The 25694-nt window shown below is 40.2% G+C and overlaps 1 long non-coding RNA gene across 1 annotated transcript in view; it reads right to left on the reverse strand.

The window, feature by feature from the left end:
- Positions 1-2313: 2313 nt before the first annotated feature.
- The window catches only part of LOC145987310 (uncharacterized), a 157481-nt gene continuing 134100 nt past the window's right edge, over positions 2314-25694 (reverse strand). The window contains exon 3 of the long non-coding RNA XR_014441650.1: positions 2314-2699. This is a non-coding gene — a long non-coding RNA (uncharacterized LOC145987310). The remainder of the gene's footprint in view (positions 2700-25694) is intronic.

Here is a 25694-nt window from a genome sequence, read left to right on the forward strand (position 1 = left end):
CTCCTATAACTCCACTTTACAGACACGCGGATTTTCCTATCATTATAATTTTTGTCTGGCTCACATGTCTCACTCTAGGTGTCATATACCAATTTAAACTTCTCCACATTCCCCTTTTCTTATGTTTTACTTCTAAGGCTCGTGCACTTACCCCTCATGACCTTGTAAAATCTCCTGCACATACAACCTCCTATCTCTTCTTAATTTTCATAGCTCTCCTGCTTCTTTGTATTTGCATTACATACATGTACTTACGTCTAAAACGTCACACTTCTTGCTGTTCATGTTGTCACCGGCGAACCCCATCTCCTCCTAAGACATGTTCCGTCCCTATTATTAGTCCTCCTATTTCCGTAGCTGCTATATCTCAACGTCCCGCACATTCCCCACCACCCCCTCCCACTCTTCGTCAACTTACAACTCCCACTCGCTTAGCTCCTCCTCTTCCCACACGTATCACCTTCGATGATGGCTACTGTCTACCCACCCCTGTCATTTCACTTATGTCACCTTCGACTCCAACCTTTACTCTTCCGTACTTAGGCGAACACCTTTTATTATAACTTCCCCTTCCCTACGCTTGTCGGCTCCCCCTTGCACAACGTCACCATCTGGCCATACTACACTCACGGCGTTCTCAAGCATCTCTTCGGCAGTTCCGCATACAGCCAGACACCCAGCAGTCGGTCAGCGAAGAATCATCATGGCGCAGCAGTCATCCTGGAGCAGCTGTACAAGCAGCCAGCCAGCCAGCAGCCATCTATTCCAGACATCATGCCGCCAGCCAGCCAGGAGACCTCCTATTGCAGCACACACCATGCAGCCAGCCAACCAGCTGACATCTTATTGCAGACATCATGCAGTCTTCATGCGGCTCATCTATTGCAGACATCATACAGCCAGCAGATATCTTATTTCAGCTCATCATGCAGCCCGCCAGTCGGCCAGTGGACATCATGCAGACACCATGCAGCCAGCCAACCAGCTGACATCTTATTGCAGACATCATGCAGTCTTCATGCGGCTCATCATGCAGCCAGCCAGCCAGCAGGCATCCTATTGCAGCCAGCCAGACACCATGCAGACATCATGCAGCCTGCCAGCCAGCTCATATTCTATTGCAGACGTCCTACAGCCAGCCAGCCAGCACATATTCTATTGCAGACATCCTGATGCAGACATCATGCAGCCAGCCAGCCAGGAGCCTTCCTATTGCAGCAGACATCATGCAGCCGGCCAGCCAGCAGATATCTTATTGCAGCACACCATGCAGACATCATGCAGCCAGCCAGACACCATGCCGCCATCCTGCAGCAAGCACATAAACATGTAGCCAGCAGACCACAGGCAGCCTGCAGCTCAGCATACCACCAGCGGTCAGCATTCCAGCTGAACATGCAGCCAGACCCGTGCAATACCAGCTATACCGACAGCTCCAACTTTTTTTTAATTTTATTTTTACACATTATTATAGACAGGGTTTTTATTTTTCTTTACTCAATGTACCTTCAATTATTATTTCAAATATACTCTCCATAACCATCTCTACTCTGCTTCGTAACCACTCACAGTGGATACATCTTGGCCAGGGGAATGATGAAGGAATTGGGAGCATAAAAGTCGAAACATTAATTTGCCTCAAACATCGCTCAGAAGCTCGCAAGTTGAACGCTCATTCACCCCACATTCCACCGGATGCAGAGCCGAGCAACAAGAATTTTCCACTCGGCTCTGCACAGTCAGCAAGGCAAACGGCCCTCGCCAGCGGTGAGTGCACCTCCACTGTAAATTTCCATCTGCATCCAGGGATACCCCAGGTGTACAGTGGAGGTGCAAAGTCCACCAACCTATGACTCAAATCCAATGTATAAAACCGCTGGAGACAGTAAATCGATCTCTCACTTCGCTCCAATATCACCACCAAACTGATCGACGAGAAGAGGACGACGGCCTGCTGAGAGATCGCGACACTACGAGGCGGCAACAAGCGAGAAGTCCATAGCAGTCCGGATTAAGCCAACCGAAGAATCTGCAAGAATAAAACAAGTCGCCGAATTGCCTGCCGTCTCTTATCGTCATCTTCGATCTCTCCAGCGGACACCTGTCACCGTCGCCGACGCCAGAAGCCGAGGGCCAGACCAACAGCAAGGGGTGAGTAGCGTTCAACAACACAGGCTCCCAACAATCCTTCATCAGCCTCCTTAAGGGCAGAGGTGGTTAGCCAAGTCAAACTTAAGACCTATTGTATTTATCTGAGCTACGTCCCGGCGTGACTCGATCCCGTACCTTACCCGACGTCACGCTACAATATAGAGGCAAAATACGTGGGGATGTCATACTTGTTAAACAACAAATAATGACAAGACTTTTTTACATGCTGAAATATCTAAATTTACACAAAACCAAATTTAAGGCTGTCTTTACAGTAATCAAAATTAAAGAAACATTCAAAATATACTGCACACATATTTCATAAAAAAAACATTACACACATGTGTCACTTGATGTCACCCAAGAAAGTTGCTATTGTATAGTTTGGAAATCCACAATTGCGCAAAACAGATTCCTTCTTGAAAATTTCGCTGAGGTCTAAACTTTCTGGATGTCTCTTATCTTTCCATAACTTGGTGGGAGTTGAGAACCTCCATTACGACGTAGCAAATCCAGAGAATTTCACAAAAATGGCACGGCACCGCCACCTACAAAGTAGAAAGAATTCTGTAACAACTTATAACTGAAGCACATAAACAAATACACTAACATTTCAGCATTTTAAATTAATTTGAATAATTATACAATATATTAACATACTGGAATAAAGCACGCATCGGTCAACAACTTTAACAGAACTTCGAAAAATTATTTTCAAGAATAAGTATTTAATTCTAGAAGTGGTCCTCTTGGAACACACCAATATACTTCCCAGGAGGCCTAACCCAAACCCATGACTTTCCTCCGTGGACCTAACCTGTTTCTATCATGACCATTTGTACCCAGCCTAACTCCTTTAAATTTTATGGGAGTGTAACGGGACATCTGAATCACCCTGTACTTCACGTGTGCTACCAACAGGCACGTATCCAGAACTACAAGTACTACTGTATATTTCTATAATATTATAAGTCTATAAAAGATTAATAAGAATATTTCTATTAATAATAACAAAGAGAGGACAGTTATTATTATTATTATTATTATTATTATTATTATTATTGTGTGACAGGTAAAAAAAAGACTACAGATATCACAGCATGTATACATTATCTAGCTTATGTCTAGTGACGATCACTAACATTTGTATAAGAACCGCTGTTCTGCCAGAGAAATTTATGTCAAAACATTTTAAAAATGGAATATTTATTGAATACCAAAAAAGGTTGTTTGTCTCCCTGATGAAAAGCGTCATTATTTTCATGCATGTTAGTGGTATGCATATATTTTCGCAGGGACCGACAATGAAAAACTGTGTAATCACAATCGAATTCTTTTCTTTATGTAAATTCTCCGGTAATAAATCAACTTCATATTATAAAACATTAAACGTTTACTTTTGGACTTTGTAAGTTTTTCGGGGGCGTCAACTAGAGGTGGATTGAGCTTGTTAAGTTCACTTTATGCATAGAAAGGCTAATAGGGACTGGATAGTGTGTTTAAAGTGAGATTCGAACCAATATGCGCCTCCGACGACGAGTATCGCAGATCTGTGCGGACGTCCATCGATTTTGGCAAAGCAGATCGGCCTTTCCGACCGGCATGGTGGCGATGCGCCTTTAGATGGTTCTGCAAAGGACGCTAACAAAATAAACGTGTTGAGAGAATTGTGTTTTGTTTCCCACTGTAGCTTTATTTTACTTCCTCGATAAAAATAAAAATATAAACTTTGAAAGACATGTCTCGGGACATTTACAAATATGTACAGATTCAATGGGATTTGGATTAATACAATTTGCAATTTTCCAGGTCTATGGAGAAAATTGACGTATAATTCCAGGAAATCAAGGAATTCCCGGTGAGTAGCCATCCTGGTTACGTCCCATGTCTCATTACTGTTCACGCATTCAGCGATAACGGATTTATCCCTAATTTCCTTTAAATAATCAAATCAAGTCAGAAAGTTAAAAATTACCACACAGATAAACCCGTACCAAAGGTCTGGCCCCTCCTCGAGCTATGAAAAAATTTAATTTGAACATACAAAAACCTACGAAAATAACTGATGATTTTCAAACTTTTCAAGAATTTCGATTTTATTCTTGCACAAATGAATGGGTTGCTTCTGGAGAGAGATAGGCCCCAGAAGTCTGCAATATTTGGTAATTTTAGTTTGATAACATTGCAAGGCTATCAGACGTCCCGGGACAGTCCATTTCTTTCAATACATGCCCCGACGACTTTCTCGTCTCTGTTCGGACACAATTTTCTATAAAGAGAGACTTTTGGACCACTCTATACAACATACTGGTTACGTAGGCCATTCTGTAGACTACTTTGTACATTATTAAAATTGTCTAAATTTTTTTATGAGTCAAAAACAGTTGTTTAAACACTCGACAAATAGGAACCACTTGATTATTGAATGGTTTGTTCGATTACAGTGTCACCAATTTTTCACATAAATTTGTATAAAGGGGAATTTTGCATACTCTTTACATTATAAGCAAAGGTTCCTCAATGACTGCAATACCATTAGGTGGGTGGAGACACCCTTTTCACCATCACTGAGCAGAAGGATAAAAAAACTGTTTTCTTTCCCCAACATCAGGGTTTTTCTGCAACTGATGTCGATTCTGCCAGTTAATGAAATATAATGTAAATGAGAGGATCCACCTAACGGTAGAATCGTTGCTAGATTTATTTTTGGCAAAGAATTGCCTGAAGAACTTTTAACAGATACTGTTATATTTTTTCAAAACACTCAAATTAAGTACAATATAATTTGAGATATTCTGCCAATTGGAATTTATTCTGCTGCAATATTTCTTCTTTTCTACTTGTAATTGTCTTGAACATAAATACAAAGTGGTGTGACCGTACAACACTGACAACTTTCACAGTGTGTAGAGGACATTAAGGCAAAAAAAAAAAAAAAATCGATGTTGGAAGCCATTGAAAATAGCATTTTCTATCCCACATATATGCAATCCCATTTAATAGCTTTTTGGTTGCAATCGGCAATTATTTTTACTGTCGAATAAGATTCTAAAAGCGAAAACACTCAGCAGAAACAATATTATGCCAGCAGAGACACTGCCAGGGCGAAGTCACATTATCTTAGCCGGTCCCTTAAGATAATTCTTTTACAGGGTTCGCACAGCCTGAAAGTCCTGGACAACTGGATAAGTCCGGAAAACCAGGCTAGGAGTGAGAAGGCAATTGGAAACGCAGGCAATTTTTAAAATCGTTCAAAACCTGGGAACGTCATGGGAAAAGAACGCAGGAGATGTACTTCGTAGAAATTTAAGCGAAAAATGCGGAGGGAATTCCACACAGCCAAAACAGCGAAAGTAGAAATTAGGCGAAACCATAGTTGGCTCGGTAGATCAGTCGGCAGTTCAATGGCACGGTATGCCAGAAGATCCGGGTTCGAGTCCTGTTAAAATAAGTTGAAATTAAAACTATTTGCTATGATCTACAGAACTTTACTCAGTAACTAATGTAAAGGGACAGTAAGAAGGAGAGGGGGGAGAGGGAGGGAGGGAGGGAGGGAGAGAGAGAGAGAGAGAGAGAGAGAGAGAGAGAGAGAGAGAGAGAGAGAGAGAGAGAGAGAGAGAGAGAGAGAGAGGCAATATATAACGAAACTTCGTATTATGGAATGACAAGTGAGAGCATTTCGACATCCCAAAGTGGTTGAGATCCCATTTTAAACTTTAGGTTCAGCCCCTACTAGCCTATCTGTGCATAAAGTGGACTTTAAACAAAACTCGAACAAACCACGTCCTGCTTACAACGTATTTCAGCACGTATGAATTTCCTCGTCTGGACCAATCTTCCATTACAAGAATGGGTTGCGCAACTTCTTGTTTTTGCGAGATCCGAGATCCGAACAAAAGAGTCTGGAGGAGGCAAGGGTTAACTCCTCAGGGGTTGATCTGGCCGTCGCCCGCTTATCTGATGGCGTGGCAAATGAGTCATGTGACCTCAACATTCGTAACAGAGTTCAGCAACCCTCCATCATGCTTTTAGTTGCACTTATTTGTGTGGTGTATAAAGTTTGTTTCTCGAAATTGAAACAGGTAGGATAGGCGCATGTTTCTGTTCTTACTATTGTTCTTGCGTTTTGCACTAGGGCCTTCACACCTTTATGTTTCTTGTTGTGCCAAGTTGTTACGTAGACGTTATGGATAGGGTGGTATTATAAGGGGTGAGGGGGATTCTCCCTATGATTACTTCCATCCACTTTTCTCATTTCAGCTATCTGTATTCCCCGGAAGGGGAGGGCTTGTTATTTTTTGTGAACAATTTTTCTATCAAAATACCAGTTTCAGGGCCATATATTACCTGAATGTGCTTTATTTTTGAACATTCAGTATCTGGTTACAATATCCTTCTGGTTGCTAATTTTTGGCTCTAAGAGTGAGGGGGGGACTCTATACTCTGTCCCGGCTATCTCTAAAGCAAGGCCGCGTCAGAGAAGGAGAGGAAATCGAGTGAGCAGAGGGAAGCAGTAACTCCTGCTGCGAAGGATGGTAACTGCAGCCCCCCCCCCCTTTTACGTAATACCGTTCCATCTCGCGTGTTCATTGGTGAAGCAGTCTCGCGTCACTACTTGCACAAACTAGTTTTCGTTCGCTTCTCCAGAGATACCTGGGACAGGGTATACATATATATAATTGATATAACAAATAGCCCCACGCTTAGAGAGTACCTAGTGGAATATCCGCCACTGAAAATTTGCATCTTTAAAAGTGAATATTTTTTAACATTAACTAGAGATCTCTATAAATATGTCCGAAATATTATTTTGCTATTTCAATTTTAACGAAAGAACATTATATTAATTAACCTGTAAAATATTTACAGGTACACCATGTCAGTTTAAAAATTTTCAAATGTGGAAAGAGAAAATTATGAAATCCAACCTTATCTATTTTTCAATTCGAACAATGCGTGAATCACGTGACATTGCATCACACTGTCCCGAAGATAGGTAGTCTATCGTTTTCACATTAATTTCTCCTGGTATTCAATCCAGGAATTAGAAAGATGTTCCACGCAAACATATCTTTATTACAAAGCTGATGAAAGCTTTATTGATCCGTGCTGTATCATGCTATTCCGTAATTAACTTTACACACCGTGCAATTTGTCCACTCATTATGCAGTAAGCGAGGTCTTTGATAACTTTTCCAGCAAGATGTGCTTCTGTCCCCTGTTATTCGAGCCCAGAAGATCTAAAAGAAAAAGGGAAAGAACTACTTTTCAATTTCGTGGCTCAACAAAGCTTCTAATAACAGGAAAGAAAGGAAAAGAATAGATTTATCTTGACTAGGGCGGCATATTTCATGTCGTTTACTGTTGGCCAACGACAAAATACATAAGCGTGACGTAAAGGCAGCGTTGCCAGTTCTTTATTAGGATTTCTTCAGTTTCTAGCTAGTTTACAACTGTTTGCATATATTTCTTTCTTTCTGTTTCTTTACGTTAATCGCAATAATGCAACATGGAAAATGATGGCAGAACAACCAGACAAATAACCACATCTCTAGCAGGTACGTCAGAGGCGTCAACCTGTATGGGCCTGTGGGGCTTGTGCCCTCCCAATAATATGCCTGTTATTGTTTTATTTTTAGAAATGAAAAAAACAAAATGTTTCATTGTATATTTAAAGAATTCTCCAAATTATTAGTTACCGATTGTCATCAAAATATTTCATAATAATTTGTTACTTCTTCAATACGATAATTTCAGTGTCATATTTATGCTATACTTGGTCACATCGTTATTAGGGAGGATAAGGATAACCAGGATGAGGATCTATAGATCCTAAAAACTCTCAAAATAGGCAGGCAAAAGAAAAGCACTGAAAAATACAAGTACTAAAATTGATTAACATCGACAAAAGCAGTTATCTTCAAAATAGGCACTTATGATTAAAATAGGCGAAAACAGTCACTATTAAATTCATGTATTTCTTTCATAAATGGCCTGAAACTGTTTTTAAACGTAATAGCCTACGCTTTCAGGAAAAGGAACAAATAAGGCATTCTTAGGATAAATCATCAGGCTATTTTTGACATATATTATTGGATAAAATTATAAAACAAATCTCGGAGTTCAGTCCACTCAATGTTTTTAAAAAGTTGGCCCCACTGGCCTTTCCTTATTATCTCCATCAGCAAAACAAAGGAACTACACAAACAAGATGCTCTTAGCCAAATTCCGATTTTTGTATAGTATGTAAAAAAAAACTAATCTCTATGGCACAAGAGTTCGTTGAAGGACAGGGTAAGCAAAGCTGCTTTCCATTGGGTGACGCGGGGAATCGAATCCCACCGAAGTCATTTACTGGTTTCGAGATCCGAGTCTGCTACTTCTCCTTTTCAAGTAGCTCCTCAATCATCCTCACTCTGCTGGGTCAACATCGAAAATTTAAGGGCCCCTTGCGGAATTCGAATCCAGGTCCACTCGCACCAGAGACAATAGCGCTACGCATTTGGCTACGCGGAAGTTCTATGTACAGTGGGATGCATAAGTATAGCTTGGCAATTTGTCAACGACTATTATCGTTAATTTCTCCTTTGCATCCTACGTGTTTTTAAGTAATGGATTTTATTGATTGATCGATATGTTGTTTTAAGTCCACTTTATGCACATATAGGCTAATCGGGACTGGACCTACAGTTTAAAGTGGGATCCAAACCACTGTGCAAGGTGCCTCCACCGGGTATCGAACCCGGGACCTCCTTGATTACAATGCGAAGACGTTACAACTACATCGGAAAGGCCCTACAACACGCTGTGGTGAGGGCATATGGAGTGATGTGGAAGTAAGTTTCTATACCATTTGTGGAGGTGATGTGATCAGCACCACGCTCTGGCCGCTTTTACCTATCCGCACCCCCTCTTCACCAGGGTCAAATAACATTACTATAAGCTTGATGAATCCAAGAGCCGGATATTGCTTTAAAATTTCCCATCTGAAATCACCCACCCCTGGAATTGAACCCAGATCTCCTGCGCGGCAGAAAGGAAGCTGATGTGCACTGGAGTTATCTTTTGTTCCACTTCCATGTAATTTAAGAGCACCTTGCAACACTGCAAACGACCATACAAGAAGCCCAGAATGAGAAATTTATTATAGAGAAGCCGTGACCGAAATTACAGCGATCTCCCTCGTGAGCTCTTGAACCATGCTTGTGATCCCTCCATAACGAGAGGATCAGATCTTCCCACCTTGGCCACTTACTGTAATTACAGAAAAGCTAATTATTAGCACGTATTGACCGTTGAAACGGTGGCATTCGCTTCTGCATCTTCTGCGTCCGAGCGTGGACAAATAAAAGTACCAAATGGACCTGAAGACTCATTTTCTTTTCGGACTCAAATATCCAAACCCTTTTTAAGCTCATATAGGCTATTCGCGTCTGGACCTACAGTCGTTGGCGTAGCCAGGCATGGGGTCTCCGGACCGGGCCCCGCACAAAAAAATTGAAAAATTATCTAAAAAAAAAAATTATCTGTATTGATAGTTCGCAAATTACTCCGTGACATGCTCTTCTTATTTGTACTGTAATTTCAATTTGGAAATGGAAAATATCAAGAGAATCCAATTGAGGTAATGACCGATTTTTAAAGAAAGTCGCAACACATACCATCGCAAGGAACATAATTTTGAAGAACAAAAGGTTATAATTGAAAATATTTATCTTCGGGGGGCTTGATTAATAGTTCATTTATTGCGGGAGGATTATATATTTTCCAACTGCATTATGGTTAGTATAGTGGGATCCACGAGTATTATGACAATTACTTTTGTCACCAGTCTTTTTTGTAGTTTATGTGAGTATATTTTAGAAATTCGTAAATACTCTTAACTTTCTGTAGCCAGTTGTGCTTTTTAGCTTTTCTTGGATTTTCGGTCCTAGACGGCGAGGGTAGGAAAGCAAAACAGAGTCGTGGAATTTTTGACACTAAGGGTGACTTTTACTTGTCCAGCAATAGGAACAACGTCCTAGTTGCCGACCGAGGGGGAGTTCTTTCGCAACACGTGTGAGGACTGCTCTGTTTTTTTTTCTTCGCCCCCAACCCCCCAAGTGGACAACGATCCTGGAAGAAGGACCACCGTCCAGCATGTTTTCTAAGCTAACGAACTTCGAGGCGGTTGATTTTTGAAGTTTCAAGTTTTCCTTAAATACCCCTGGACTCCAGAGGACCGACACAGTTTAGCGCCATAACCAGACCGAACACCATCTCCGCGTCACTTTGCGCGAGATACGGAACTTTGCTTTGTTTTAACTTTTCGATCGCGTCGTGTTAATTGTCGTAAGTGTGTGATCACAGTGACAGTGCCAGGATTTGAGGCCGTGTTAATTACGTGTTTTACGTGCTCCAGTTGTGTTTTTCCCTTTTTTGTAAGGAGGGACAGTGAATAAAAATGGGCGGCTGAAAACTACGAGAGGGACGGGACCTTCGGGTTTCCGATTACTGCTGCCATGAAGCCAAGAGAAGAAGCCACGACGCCTGCTTAACTATGCGACGCCTTAAGTCAAGAGAACCGCACCACGACGCTTGCATAAAGGCGTCTGAGATGAAAGCCACGCCGCAACGACAACTCGCATTGCCAACCCAGATGAGAGACGACAGTACGACAAAGTCGACACCGGTGAGACGGATGCTACGCCGAGAAAAGGAGAAAAGATAGAGAGAGAGATGAAACGACGTCAGCCCTTAGACGACCCGACGCCCTGCGTATCGCCGAACGGCCATTGAAGCCACGATAGGATGCAACGCCCCGAGCAGACAGATGGAAGCGAGGTGCTTTTTCCGCCCATCTTCGTCGCCGCGATGGAAAAGGGAAATAAAAATGAATGTTACGTCGAAGTCGAAGAGACAGTTTTCGTCCGCCAGGAGGACAGACTTGCATAGCCACGAGTGTCGTCGGGACGCCGCAACGAGGACCGTTGAAATCAGCGAGGACCACGCCGCCATTGAGTCGGTATAGTATCCTCCAGTTATCTCTTTATGTGTGAGAGTGAATATTTGTCCACCTACGTCGCCACTGGTTCGTCATAAGACAAAGCGAGATGAAATCGAACGATGTTGCCTGCAATTACTAATTATTTTGGCCAATCCAATCAAAAGTACTGTAAATCTTCAAAAATTAAGAACCTATTTCGCTCACCCTTCGAAATTCTATAAATGTAAAAGACCTACGATTTGTTATTGTTTTTCCTATCCTCGCGCCGAGTATTTATATGATTAATTATAGGTTTGTTTTAACGTTTACCGTGCTCTTTGATATGTATTAGAAAAACTAGGTACTAAATAGTATAGCTGACTTAATCATTTTTAATATATCGTAGTTTATATTACAGTCGTTTTTATTATCAGCAATCGTGAACTTGTAATCAAGTTAATTTCCTCTTGTCATTCATTTAGTGTATGCTTATTCTTTTTTGCATAGTAGTGCCTCAACAATGTGTAATGTCAATTATTATTTACTTTTGGAAACTATGACGCCTAGCTAATCACGTCTCATACGTGACAGAGCCCTGGCCGCTCGTATTTACATTGAAAGCAAGCCTAAGGGGCTAATAGAAATCTCAAATGTTCGAAGGTACACGGGAGATAAACCAAAGAGGCGGTTAGATATTTTATCATGTAATGGTATCTTGTGTCCACCCCTGCAGCGTGTGTGTGTGAGAGAGCATGATTTAATGAGAGTGAGGGGATATGTAATGTGTTATATTATAATTGTTGTGTTTATTTTTACCGAATACACGTATATATTCGTTATCCTACAGGTGTTCTTGAATCATTTATATATAGGTATAGATGTATATCCTCGTATGGTCGATATTTTTTCGTTTTAGTCCTGAGTTTGAAGCTGTATAGCTTGTCTCCATTGACCAGAAGGGTTATAGTTTTCTATTATTACAACAGTAATTATTATTATTATGATTGCTATAAACGAATAACAGCACCACTTTATGCACGACGTGGCTTACCGCCACGTGTAAATAATCGACCCGGTGACACGAACCTGGAATTAATCCGTTAGCTGGTGGTAGGATTCGTGTTTCCTTAACCGGAGACGCGAACCAAGGACCGACGACTGTCCAATCGGGCGGCCGCGGGACCCTGAACCAAAGGACCAGCGGTAGAGTAGTTTGGCACCTCGAACTGGGGACTTCGGTCTCCCGGACGTATTGTCAAACCCTTTACAGTATTATAAATATATTTTAATATGATCCTTTGTAATTGGAACTATTGGTTCTGTTAAGGATCTTTCGCTAAATAAATAAATAAATAAATAAATAAATTGTCCATCACCAAGATTACTCTATTTTACGCAAAGAAGCTTCAAGAATTCGAACAAAACTCCTAATAGGCTGCTGGCAATCTCTGCATTAGCATAAGAGCATAAGTAAAAATCATTCCTTAAAACCTAACAGGATACAAGAGAGAAATTAATGAAAGTGGTCAGGGACAATTTCCCGAGCGATATTTGTGGATCCCACTGTACAAAAGACTCATTTTATGAACAATGGTTCCAACTGATACAAATACATAGCGAGGGAGTTATTTCAGTAGTATTTTCCCCTAATAGTTTTTCAAAACTATTTTTTTTGGAAGGTCGGGTCCCCTCGTAAAAAATAGGGCTGCGCCCCTGCTTAAAGTTTAAAGTGGGATCTGAACTATCGGGGATAGAACGGGACCCACTTGATTTTAAGGCGACGGTAACACTACGCATGGACGTCCGCAGGATTTTTTCCAGGGAGGGGCAAGGAAGGTATTTTTTTCCAGTGGGGGGCAAACAAGGCACATTTTCCCCAAAAATAGTGTTGTTCCCTAAAAAAACATTGCTTAAATTTGAATTTATGGTGTTCATGCAATAATTAACACACATTATTGTGGCTAAAGTGAAATTGTGTGTGTTAAATACATATTTTTTTTTTTGACTTTCATTTTCCAGGTGGGGCATGGCCCCCCTTGCCCCCCCATTCCGGACGCCCATGACACTACGCCATCGGAAAGGCCCGTGAATAGGTTTTAAAGTAAGTAAAGATGGTGTACTTCTCGTATTATCTGTGCATAACGTCTTAAAACAATTCAATTCTCGTGCTACAACATAGTGTAGTCCGCTGTTAGAAAAAAAGGGAGATTATTTCCGTAACATCTTTGGCAGTTAAGCATTTAAAGCTTCGGAACGAGTCAACTCTCGAAGCAGCCTAACCAAGCGAGCAGCTGACGTCATCTCAACCCAGAACCTATGACTAAGCACCTTACTCAGGTTCTATACACCCACTAGGCTCGCTAGACAGACTCGCGCAGTCCGCTGGAGATATTCCAAAAGTAATTCGACTCTACATAACACCATCTGTGGTTAACAGTACTTTTGGGATTTATATAAGAAGTGAACGACGGAAGATATTTAGTCTGATTTTAATAATACTATTTCACAGACATTTCGTTTCGGGAGGGGTGGGTGGGGGGGAAGTTGAACCCTCAAACCCCTCTCTCGGCACACCATTGTACTTTCACTTCATACTTATTCGGCATTCGTGGGGAACGCCCCCTCGTCCCTTCCTTGTATAGCTACAGATCTGATTTCTACCAAGATGTTACAAACACATCTGTCATTCCTACAGGAAGAGACCCGTTTGAAGAAACTTATCTCTGCTTAGTTTCATCCGTTATCAACTGTTATCGCTGAGCAAGTTTTCCTCATTTTTCTTCACAATCATGATTCCCTCAAACATAAATAAAAGGGAATGTTGATTTTACGCTAATCTATTGTGCCATATTGAAAGTTCGACTATGTCAACACTTTGGCGGATATTTTAAGTGCTCGTTATCCTAACTCCTTTGCACAAAGCTCGACCTGATTTATTCAGGTCACGGACCCTTCAATGGCACTCCGATGCTACCTTTTTCTTCTCGCAGTGAATGCTGGACATTCTACAGTCACGGGCACTTCTGGGTCGTAATGTAAATGAAGGGTCGTCACAATCCAAAAGTGTCTGTGACTGTACAACTTCAGGTTAACGTCGTCTACAGATGTTATTTTTACCTTTGCTACCTGTCATGGGTTTCGCTTTTTAAACATGAAAAATTGCTATAACCCTTAGAGAGTATAACATTTGCATGCGAATTACATTTATTTTTTATGTTCAGTTGATTTCGCACTAAACTAGGAATAGCCAAATTCGTATAAAATTTTATCCGGATATTGGATAATCTTTTCTCTGGATATCCGGATTATCCGAAATATTTGAAGCTGTGCATTATCCGGTCAGTTTTATTTATTACCCGTTTTACTGGTTTTCCTTCATCCAATCTGTGTGTAAATATTTTACGGATACTCCACATGATTTTGAACGTTTACATTTTTGGGGGGCCAAAAACAGATTTCTGCATTACTAAGTATAAATGAACAGAGTACTCCGAGAAAAAAAAAATAGAGATACACAGTTTAGAATGTAACATTCTACGTTTGGTATATCCTCATCTTTTATTTAGTAATTTTTCCCTTATTTCAGACACCATTCTTACCAGAATAACCTACTGGACTTGAAAAAGTAAATAGCGATCTGAATACACAGATGATCTGAATACTCGGATAACAGGAATAACAGTGTTAGTCTGATATCCGTATTATCCGAATTATTATAGGAAAAGGTCTAAAATATGGGCCCCCCCTTTTCATTTTGTCATTTTCGGAGGAAAAAAAGAAAATATATCAAGCACCTGCCTTAAAAATGCAGATCTATGAAATATATACTTAAATGTAATAGCATGCTAAAGTATAGAAGGTCTCAATTTTTTTTTAAAAAAAGTAATTTCCAAAAAATGGTAAAATGATGTATTTCAAAATTGTGGTCTAAATATGAGCTACTAGTGGCAATATCACAAAAAGCAATTAAAATAAAAAAGACAGTCATTTATCGCTAAAACATTATAAAATTCATATTTATGAATAATCTGTTTTGAAAATCATGCGGAATGGGAAAAATTGAAATTAAGAAAAACATTTAAATATTTGTTGAAAATGTGATCTCAGCATTAGACCTAATGTCATAGCCCATATTTAGACCATCACGCTATTTGTCTTCAATTTATTTTGGCTCTCTGTGGTACATATTTCTCAAACAAATGTCATTATAAAAACCCACATTTGTTTTATGTACCGCTAATATCATAACCCAGAGGCGTGGCGTGCATGTAGCCGCTGTTACCGCAGGTAACACCAAAATATAAAGAATCGAGGAACCCGTCTTAAAATATTATTACGTACATAAACTGGTAATATTGTCGTAAAGTAAACATTGCAGACTGACATTTTTTCTGACACGGGCAAAAGCGAAGAGGAGGACTGATCCGGTACCCTCCACAGGCAACATGAGGAAAGGGCCCTGAGCCCACGCAAGGAAGACTTCGCGTTGCGGCAAAGACTGACCGCGGGAGGAGGAGGCGGGTTTTTGGCATGCCTGTTTAGCCGGCGCAGTTGCCGGTGATCCTTACCGGAAACATACCAGTGTTGCCATATTCAATTGACAGAAAAGAGCTAAGTCGCTTAATCGGGTCTATCTTACTCTGAAGGTGTCCAGTCACACTGGGGAACGATGGCGCAGTGGTAGCGTCGCCGCTTTATAATCAAGGAATTCCGGGTTCGATACCCGGTGGAGGCACAAGTGGTTCGGATCCAACTTTAAATTGTCGCGATTAGCATTACTGTTCATGAAGTGGACTTAAATCGCCAAATCAAAATTTTAAAAAATCAAATCACACTGGGGCAAAAGCAAACTACCAAGTGATATTTTGTATTTACACTAAATATCAGCGATTATGAAAGTCCTCTTTGTCCTTCTTCGACATCATGGGCGAGAAGGAGAGGAGAGGGATGGGTATGGTCAAGGGGTCCGCTGTCCTTCTAAAAATGTCAACCTAAAATTCTATATTTCACACATATAATATTATTTCGGTTACAGGAATTTGTGATAATTGTTGATAATACTGATTGAGATTGACATACGTTGTCGCAGGAATGCAATAATTTCGGATTGAAGCAATGTTTTTGAGGTGGTAGATCTGTTTTTGGGTGAAAATAATACTTACAAGCATAATTTCCCGATTGTTATCTTAGCACGCTCTGAAGTGTCAGGTGTCGCAGGTTCGAATCCTCAGCAAGAAATTGTTATTTCAATGTTCGTTGTTATTATTTTACTTACATAATTATAAAAATTAATAATTACATACACAAAGAAATAATAATTTTATTTCAATAATTCACCATGCATCGTCATCGTCACGATTATCCTATAAAGCGAAAGCCTTAAAGGTAGCAAAGGACGTAAAATGTACGAAATAGTAGTGGTGTCAGAAATGAGATTTCAGTGGATTTAGCGAAACGTGGGAGTAGTTAGGAAACAGATGAAGACTACATCTACTCTACATACGTCTTATTTGAAACGAAAAGTTTCGCGATTTGGGCAAATCTGGTTTGAAAAGAACTAAGATGGCAACATTAGTAGACCTGGACTTCTTGCAGGTTCCGAAGGAAATATTGGGGAAGGGCCGATGCTGAGAGGGGAGGGGGCAAGGAGGGTGCTTCACGTGTTACAAAAGTAAACAACGGTTCGTGGGAGGGACTGTGCAGTGGGAGTTTTGTGACTGGTGTCTTTATGTTGTTTTCGGGCATTGTCAATTAATTTATGAAGCTTGCTCCGAGTTCCGAGGTGGCGGGTTCATCCTATCTGGACAGTGCGTGTAATCGTGCGATAGAAGATATTTTGAAGCAATCTTTCGGTTCGTTATTTTGCAGAAAAAAAACGAAATTGTGGCGAAAGGGAGGCCAAAGCCTATTTTGAACGATTTAAAAACCAAGTCGTCTGCTGGATATGACCGACATTTCAATGTTTCGTGGTATAACGACTATCCGTGGTTATGTGGATGTGTGCAGTTGTCTAAACTCTTTTGTTGGCCATGTACTCTATTTTCGGGTGAAAAAAAACGTGTCGAATTCAGATGTGGACAACATGGACCATGACCATGACGCACCCAAAAATTCAAATTCAAATGAAAAACTTCTTTATGACAGCATCATAGAAGTTTTTTGATTTGATTTGATTGATTTTGCTTCGCTTGTGCCACTTTTGGCTAATTTGCGAAGATGGGGATGAGTGATGATATGATTAAATTGATGAATAGACATCACAAAAGCCCATGCCCAAGCTAGGTTTCGAACCCGGGATCCCAGCATCATATAACTATTTTCAAAGTCGGATTGATCTGCTCTATATGTAGCCTTCGATGTTTCTGTAAGTATCAAATTACGTATTATTGTGTCAACAACCAATGTTTGAGATTTCACTTCAGTCTTTATGTCAACATTTTTTTTTTCCTGATTAATAACTTTACCAAAATCTAGTATTGAATTGCATACGTACCAGATTAATATTATATGAACTACTTGGAAGACATTGGTGGGGGGGGGGGGGGGCATGAGGTGGGGAGGCGCCCAAGTCTCCCTTAAATGTCCTACTAATAACCGGTAACACTTTTAAAAATCCACGCCACGCCACTGTCATAACCTATACAAAGCAGATGAGAATTCGGAAAACGCTGAGTTAAAACATACCTACAAAACGTTTTCGGAGGTCGCAATTGTATAAAGGTTGAAACTAACCACCACTTTTTCTTGCAAATTGGTGCCGCCACCTTTGTGCTTGACAGATAACCAGTTCCAATATCTTCTGCCAGGCTACAGCACCCAGCAGCGCTGAAAACTCCAAAACCCACATTTAAACCATCGCCCATAAATTAGACCTTCTCCTCTATACGTAGCATCCAAAACGGATATCGGATAATTTGAAATCTGAATATCCGTTATCCGGATTTTGTGGCCATCTCTAAACTCAACGGAAATTCAGCTGGTCGCAGTTTTAGAAACAAAATTCCTTACGATGACATTGAAATTTTTTGCACAAACATGTCGATTTTTGGAAACATGACACTACATAATAGACTCCTATTTTTTGGCTTAATAACGAAATAAAACAACACTTCCTATTTTCAGCTTCTTGGAAATTACAAAACTATGAGCCAGAAGAGCTTGAAGGCATTTAACGCTGAAGACACTCCAATCAACCTCACCAACCACAACAGTTCTGTACACAAAGGTAAGCCTATTTAATTTCTAAAACAGGTAGCCTACTTATATACGAGTATAACAAAATTGACTTGGGTAATACAAATATCTATGCAGTTAACACATGGCTTTCCGATAGGTTGTGACATAATTCTCTAAATTTCATTTAGCCACAATGAAAGGTCCTCCTCATTATCGGAAGCTCTAAAACTCTTCATAGACTACGATGAATCCTCCCAGAGGTTGGCAGCAACTCTCTCCCAAAAAACAAACCAAAAAAGTACTTTTCTATTTATTCTGGTAGTTTCGCTTGTACATGATTCAATCAAAAACGTAATACAGCTAGAGCTTCCCCAATGGCGTAGTAGTAATGCCGTCGCCTTGTAATCAAGGGTTCCCAGGTTCGATATCCGGTGAAGGCACAATGCACAGTGGTTCGGATTCCACTTTACACTGTAGGTCCAGTCCCGATTAGCCTACCGGTACAGAAAGTGGACTTAAAGTAACAACTCAAAGTAATATAGCTCTGCAGTTACTGAAATAAACTGGTATCAGTTCATAATTGAATCATTGCTTTTACCAGGACCCTCATATTCAAGTAATTTCAACAGATTAGTAGCAGTTTGCTCATTGTCTTCATCAACTACATTCCTAATTATGAAAATTTCGGTCGATAGCTACTCTTAGTTATGTACTAAATACACACACACAATAGCAACCAAATATTTTGTAAGTAAAACACCAGATCAACACACGGTGCATATCTTTATGACCAGTTGAATACTGGGAAAACCAGGATTAACGACCAGCGTAACGGATTTTGCGGTTCCCACTAGTCACAAATTATTCTACTTTTCTAGTGACTGTCTCAGCACATGCTTTACAATTATTGCAGCACTATATAATATAATTATCAGTGGCGTAGATAACACCCGCGCGGGGGGCGCAGTAAAAATGATAAATTAACAAAGACCGATAGTTCACACAAATTTTTCTTAGGCATTAAAATATTTTTTTCAACCAAACTTATTATAGTTTTATGCCCCTACAACTGCAAGCAGAAAATGTTAATCACTAGTGGATTACCATATTAGAAAAAAAACCTTCATTAGTTGAATAGTTTACGTCGCCGAAGGGTAGACGGTCAGGCAAGAAAATGCGCTGGCAACGCTGAGATTCACCGCTTCCCCATACAATTTCTACAAAACGAGGGAAAAAAAACACTTCTTCGAGGAACTGACACATGATATTGGCTCTCTCGACCCATTGGATTGTTTTAAAGTATAGATTTTCTACCGTGCTTTAGATATTCTAGCAAATCAAGTAAACAATAGATTTGAGGGTATATAATAAATCAAAGAAGGTTTCACCTTTTTAAGCCCACCGTCCAAACGGAACACACCGACAGACCGTTACTGGAATCCGCTACTAATTTCTGGAAGAAATAAGATGATCTTGCACTATAGCTATAGAAATTTTCAGAATGTTGTATCAACTGAAATCAAAGCAAGAATTAGGTCGAACATCAGCGAAGTTGCAGAATTCCTCTTGGCAAAAAACAAAATTCTGGCTAGTAGCATTGCTTATATGCTGTATTTGACCTCACCTGTGACGTCATCAGGTGAGAGGTCGTTTTCCAAGCTAAAAATTAGCCTGCCCCAGTAGCAGAGTGGTTAGCACATCGCGCTACGACGCCAGGGGTCCCGGGTTCGAATCCTGGCCTAGATATATGGATGTTTACGAGTATCCATTCATCAATTTCATCATATCATCACTAGTGTTGCCCACGAGACGAGACTTTGGCCTGTCTCGTCTCGTGGAAATGCTGTGAAATGCTGTCTCGTCTCGAAAATATTCGTTTGTCAACGGGACACATGATCAATCTCGTCTCGTCTCGAATTTTTAAAAGCCTGTCCCGTCTCGTCCCGTGGGCAACACTAATCATCACTCATCCCCATCTTCGCAAATTAGCCAAAAGTGGAACAAAACGCGAAGTAAAATAAAGCAAATAAATCAGTCAACCAAGCTAAAAATGACAAGGAGTGAGATTGAGTGGACTGGCGCTGTTAAGCATCGAAAGCTATCGGGCTCGAAAACTGGACAAGAATTTGCTTCCACCAAAATTCACAGAGGGCTGCTAATGCACATTTAACAATATCGTAATTTTTGTAGAAACAGTGCATTTCCATATGTAATTATAACATTTTTTTTTACAAATTGCCTATTGTCTTAATCTTTCGTACCAGTTTTTACATTGATTCAAATTAGATGTGTGTATTTTCATTTCATAATGTAAATGTAGACGTGAATTAATATTTCAGAAAAGAAAGTATTTTAACGCACAACTGAAAGTTGTGGAGAGGGGGAAGGCGCAGAGCGTGTTAGTTACGCTACTGATAATTATCGTATTATTTTTTGTTGCTTGCATATCACATACAACAATATTCGGTATTCTTTTGTTTTTTTTCTTTGGCTGATTTGGTTTCTTTTACTTCGCTTTTCTTTTGGCTAATCGCGAAGATGATGAGTGATGATATGATGAAACAGTGGTTAAAAATTCAAATAATTGATCGTGAATCAGCCACCATTTATCGGTTACAAAGAACACTATTAACGCCATCAAAGGAAGCTTGAACTTAAGGATGTAGAAGTCTAATTTTTATTGTAGACGATTTTTACAACTAATACAGGGGTGCCCATCCCCCCAAAAAAGGTAGAACATCCCCCCGGTTATGCCGAATTAATTACTCAAATTATTTTTGTCAGACAAAATTTGTGGAGAAATATAATACCAGAGGTGCAACCACGAATTTTGTCTGGGTGGGGGGCAAGTACCAGGATAAAAGTACCAATAATAATAACATTAATAATGGTTTTATTATTATTATTATTACTGCTACTACCAGTAGAAGTAGTAACAAAGACGTTATCCTCCTCATAAATTACGCAAAGAGGGGATAGAAGTCTGTGCTAAAGCATTTGTTTGGAACAAACTATATGATACATTTTTCAAAACCGTCAATTTCACATTAGCTAATATTGGAAAACAAGCACACAAACTGTATTTTTAAATGGCAGAAAATGAATGATAATGAATGTGTAACTTTCACGCACAACGTATGCTTTACACATATGCGACATAAAATAGAAAATACATATTCAACAAGGTAACACTAAATTGTGTACGTATTGAAAGCTTATTCAATACAAATATACAACACATATTATTTAAATACATTACATTGCAGGAAAAAAAGGAGAATGCGAGCGAAGCGAGCAAGAAAATTTTTAGATCCAATTTTTGCAATTGAAAACAATATTGATTTAATAGGGTGCAAATAATTTCACTGGACGCCATGGCATTCTCTCTTTTACAACTTTTTTTAGATCACTCGGCGCCCCTGGCAGACTCCCGCCGCCCCTAGCTACAGCTCTGAACTTGACGAAAACTAGAAAAGCAGATAATGCGAGCGAAGCAAGCAAGAATATTTTGCAAATGTATTTTTATTTGCATAAAATTTGAAATCGAAGGAGTAAATGCTCCTCTGTGCTCCCCTGCAGGTGCCCTTGGCCGTCAATGTTTGTCGCCCTTGCTACCCTAGAATTGACTTCCGTCGAAGGTTGGTGGGGTGGGGGGCAATGACCCTTTGCCACCCCTGTGGTTGCGACACTGTATAGTACAGACATATTTAAGCAATATTTGTTTACTTTAGATACTTAGGCTCACTGCCATTGTTAGTCAACGTAATTCTGTACAGTTTGTCTGCTCGACTAACCTTGTATTAATGCGAATACCACACCCCCTCCTCCATCCAAACATATTCAAAAGGCATAAGAGGTGGTGTTTCATTTCAATCCTATCGCCGCTATCATCCACAGGTAGGTAGAAAAACTATACATAATAACCAAAACTAAAAATCAATAACAAGTCAATCAAACGATACGATCCTTCCCCATTTTTGTGTGAAGATATATAGAATTGATATAAAATTTTGTCCCCCCAAAAATTCCCATGACGCAGGCGCGTCATGAAACCCCTCTGTGGCCACCCCTGGTCTAATGAGGTAAATATTTCTTAAAAGACTCCCAACAACGTAGCGCCTAGCATCCTTCCTAAATCGGGTCCTAATGGCAACCCTGTTCTCTTTGGATTACGAAAGTGTACCCATGACCCCCGCGTGGTGACGCATATCTTCCCAACTTCCGGTGCCTGGGGACGCATCACAATTGACCAGATTGTTTACCACGCAATGATGATGATGCTGATTACGATCGGAGGCGGGAACGCGCGTTCAGCGATGGAAGGCGAGTTAAATTGAATCACGTGATCTCAAGCACGCCAACAAATAGCTCCCACGTGGCCCCTCTAGTGTTGTATCTGTGCTGCCATCTTCTGGGGATTATTGTCATCACGCGCCAACTTTATGCTGCCGCGTGCCCCATTATACGATATGACGTTAGATGATCCAGGGGTAAAAAATGTACAGAAAACGAGATTTTGATAACCAGACGACACGCCATATGTTGTATTTTGTGAAACCTTATCCTGAGATAGCTAAGTTTCAACGTAATTTATTTGGTAAAGTAAATCCTAAACCTTTGGAAACTTATAGTCAATTTTCGTATGGCAGACGCTAATTATTTTCATTAGTATTTGCCACCTTAGTGGCAGAGTGCGTTGATCAGTGATTGACGACCTCGCCCAGGTTCGAGTAGTTTCCTCTTTCATTGTGGGTGTCTTTACATCAATATCATTGATTCACCATTAACCCATCTTTTCGATTAGTTAGGGCCTCCCCGATGGCGCAGTGGTAGCGTCCTCGCCTTGCAATCAAGGGGTCCCGGGTTCGATACCTGGTGGAGGCACAAGTGGTTCGGATTCCACTTTAAACTGTAGGTCCTTCCTGTGCATAAAGTTGACTTAAAACACCAAATCAATCAATGAATCAATTTTCGATTAGTCACAAGAGGGAGAAAAGCAACCTATAATAAGAAAAATACAAATAGCCTACAATTTATTTTCATATTTGTATTTTTTTGGCTCTATATCACTTTAATACCTCATTAGGTTGATTTAGATTACGGGGTTGTATATAACCATTATACGAAATCTATGGAGAAGGAACACAAGCTTGCGGGGACCAATTGAACAAATATCAATCACATTACCGGAACTTTCGGAATCAAGAGTGCTCTAAATACGTAGGAAGTAATTTCCATATGTTCGCCGCGATAAACAGATCTTATCTATTCTATTTTTGCTATTTAATTAGCAAATCAAATACATCTAGTCCATTGGATACATCTAGTCATCGCTGTTTTAATAATTTAATCAGCGGTCCCACATAGCTACTTCTCTTTAATAGATCGCTTATTTTCATGGAATCTGTTAGTACTTTTGCCGTATCCAAAAGATTGGTCTTGCAAATCATACTCCCTTCCCTGATCGCAAATAAGATAATCTAGCGGATGGACTGAAGCCTTGGACTGGAAGCGAAAATCTTTCGAATTGCACTTCGACTGCAGCGCCAGATACGATCAGAAGATAAAACTAAGAACACATTGCCTTTCCCGCGTTATAAACACTTGTTTCTCAGTGTAGAAATGACATAGCATTTTAAAAAGTTCTTATGCTTACATTTCTGCACATTAGAAGAACTACAACCAACATCTGGCTGACTTCTAGTTCTCATGCTTTCAAACAAATGAAGTTCAAGAGTCAAGTATTCAAGCTTGCAACCTGGCGTTCTTCATGCTACGGTCTCGATTGCTCGTTTAATTGGAGTTTTCGATTTGCACTAGGTGACGTCACTTCCGAGAAACCTCTAGGACAGAGCTGTGGAAACGCCAAGAGTGGAGGGGAATTTGATCCAAATTTCTTAAGAAAGATCACCAGATTCGTGAAAAGATTGTAAACATAGTTCTCGGATTATTAAGAAAATATCCCATAACCTCTCCCATTATTCCCCGTTTGACTTAAGCTGTTGCTCTACCCGGGCTTGCCGAACAATAATTTGCACTCTATTTCTAGCATTCTTTGGCTTCGCGGGCCTGTATGTTACGCCCCTGATGAGAGATGATTAACTGAAATAGATAGAGGAACACTAACAAAGAACACCCAAGTCGGGACTCGAACCCGCGAACTTCGGTGTCGAGATTGATAGTCGCGTTCGGCCATCGAGCTGGCAATAGTATGCTACTTCATATATATCACTACGAAAACAAACTCATGCATATTTTAGCTTGAAATATGCTTTGCTGGCAACACTGCTGTGATGACACAGAAACGGAAGTTGTTGAAGAACAGGTGAAGGTTATTCATTACATTAGCTCATCATTTGCGTGTTTACTTAAAAGCATTTGAAAAAAAAAAAAGTACACAATACCTTACTCCCCTGCCAAACATTAACAGGTGTCGACTGTCCCATTATACAAACGTATTCGTGCGCATTTTAACCCTTAGTTCTTCTCTCATGATTCATAGCAACCACACTGCTATTTCACACTCCTTCCTTCTTCCTTTTCACTTCATAACCTTTGCATTTGTTATGCAGTTGACCCTTCCTCACAAACACACAAATCATGTAAAGTACAGCACAAAATTATTTTCATTCTGTAATTAAACTTTTCGAAATGCACTGTCAAGTACACTCAGTGGTGTGCTCAGGATTTTCAAAGGTGGGGTGGGGGGGGGTTACGTGTACTGTTTTAGTAGTCAGTCCTTATTTTGTCATCTTTTTCTTGCCATTGATGTCCTTTTTTTTGGAATACTGGGTCAAAGGGGGTGGGTTATAACCCCACCAACCACCTCCCCTACCTTGGTCACGCCATGAGTACACTTAATGAAAAATCTATTGCTTCTATCAAGATTAGATTTATTTTACTTCGCTTATCTGCCAATTTTGACTAATCGCGAAGATGAGGATGAGTGATGATACAATGAAATTGAGAAAGGGGCGCTCACAACACTCGGACAGAGATTCGAACCCGGGACGGCTGGGGTCGTAGCGCGCTGATAACCCCCCCCCCCCCACTTAAATCAAGAAAACAGAGCCATCATAGTGTAGGCGTAACGCTGTCGCCCAAAAATAAAGCGGTTCCGGTGGAGGCACATTGCACAGTGGTTCGGATCCAACTCTAAACTGTAGGTCCAGTCTCGATTAGCTTATCTGTGCACGAAGTGAACTTAAAACAAAAATAACACTTTTTCTGGAGGAATGGAATGCACTATGTTATGTAGAATATTAATACATAACGTTACTGAATAATAATGAAGTTCGGAATATTACTGAATAATAAAGCATGCACAATGTTTATTGTGGTTATTTACATTATTTTCAGGACACTTTACCTTAATCTAGATGATCATGATGAATGATGATTT

Source organism: Lepisma saccharinum, chromosome 1, assembly GCF_977018435.1.
Source record: "Lepisma saccharinum chromosome 1, izLepSacc3.1, whole genome shotgun sequence".
Taxonomy (NCBI): domain Eukaryota; kingdom Metazoa; phylum Arthropoda; class Insecta; order Zygentoma; family Lepismatidae; genus Lepisma; species Lepisma saccharinum.